Below are 1,594 nucleotides of genomic sequence, written 5' to 3'. Positions count from 1 at the left end.
AGACTTGAATAAAATATTTTAATTTTATTATTCTGATACAGAAACTTTTGCATATCAGTCTATTTACATATGAAGTCAGAGGCTTCGATAGATTTTCAGATTTTTAAAAATGTAACAGGAAACTGGATTTCAGGTTATATTTGTGCTCCTGAAATAATTCTTTTTCTCGTTTTCATTATATGATTTTATGTTAAATAATTCTTCCAAAATTTAAGCTCTGTGGTGCAGATTATTGGCTTTAAAGAAACTAATAACTTTGTTGCAACCTAAAGCAACATTTTTTCTAATTTTAAAGAAAAGCGTATTTAGTATAACAAATTTGTAATTGAAATATCTTAAGCAAATGTCGCTTAAGAATGAAATTTGAGGAAGTTATGGGTGCTTCAGTGCTTCTGGCTGCTGCTGCACCTTTAGCCCCATAATCTGACCTGCCCCTATTGTGTGCCTTCCCTGACTCAGACAACATTTCTTGTGTACTCCCATTAGCCCTTCCTGACTGTGCCGTTCCCCATACACCTTTCCTCACCAATGTGGCATCTCTTGTGCATCCCTGCACCCCATCCCCAACCTGCACCCTTGCTGTGTGCCTTTCTTGACCTATGCGGTACGACTTGTGCACCCCTGCCCAACCCATACTGCCCCATGCGTGTTGTCTCTGACTTGCATGGAGCCTCTTGCGATCTTCCAAGCAATCTCAGACAAACTTCCCAACTCATGCCACTCCCTTGCATGCTATCCCCGACTGGTGCAGCACCTCTCACACACACCTGCAACCTCCTTACATTCTTCTTGCTCTCTGCAACCCCTTGCATGCCCTACTTGACTGCACAGCATCTCTTATACATCCCTATGATCCATTCACTCTTCTTGATCTGCAGTGCCTCCACCCCCTGCACAACTCACACAATACCTCTCACACAACCCCAGGCACCTTTCTTAGCCTAGGCCACCCATCTGCATGCCACCCCTGACCCATTGCATATACCCAACCTTTCCCAACCCAGTGGCACCTCTCATGTCTTTGCTCCCTCCCTCACCCAACAGCAGCCACTTACCTGCCTGCTGTTCTTGGACTTGCAACTTCCTGCTGGCTTCTCCATTGACTTTCTCCCTGCTAGTTTCCCACAGGTAAAGTAAATGGAGAAGCCGGAAGGAATTTGAGGGAGAGAGGGAAGAAAGAAAGATAATGACAGAATGAAAGTAGAATGGGAAGGAGGCAGGGAAGGAAAGAGGAAGGAGTGTGAGAGAGAAGAAAGGATGAAAGGAAGGGTAGAAGGAAGAGTGGAAGGGAGGGAAGAAAGGGTAGGAGGAAGAGAAGGAAGGAAGATAACAGAATGACAGAGGGAGAAGATAAAAGGGAGAAGGGAAGGAAGATTTTTAATGCTCCTGCCAGCTTCCCACAAGGAAACTCAATGGGGAAGCCAGCAGGAAGTTGAAAGTTGCTCCTGATCCCATTGGTTTTTTGACCACCCATGGTCATTCTGTTTCTTGGTTTAGGTAAGAAAGTATCTCTGAAATAATGATCCAATGGGACACAGGTTGTCCAGTACACACTGACATTCCCAAATAGAAGATGGGCATTCCAGCTGTACCT

This window comes from Protobothrops mucrosquamatus, unplaced genomic scaffold (genome assembly GCF_001527695.2).
Source record: "Protobothrops mucrosquamatus isolate PMUCROS unplaced genomic scaffold, P.Mucros_1.0 scaffold1711, whole genome shotgun sequence".
Classification (NCBI taxonomy): domain Eukaryota; kingdom Metazoa; phylum Chordata; class Lepidosauria; order Squamata; family Viperidae; genus Protobothrops; species Protobothrops mucrosquamatus.
This window is presented reverse-complemented; position numbering follows the sequence as displayed.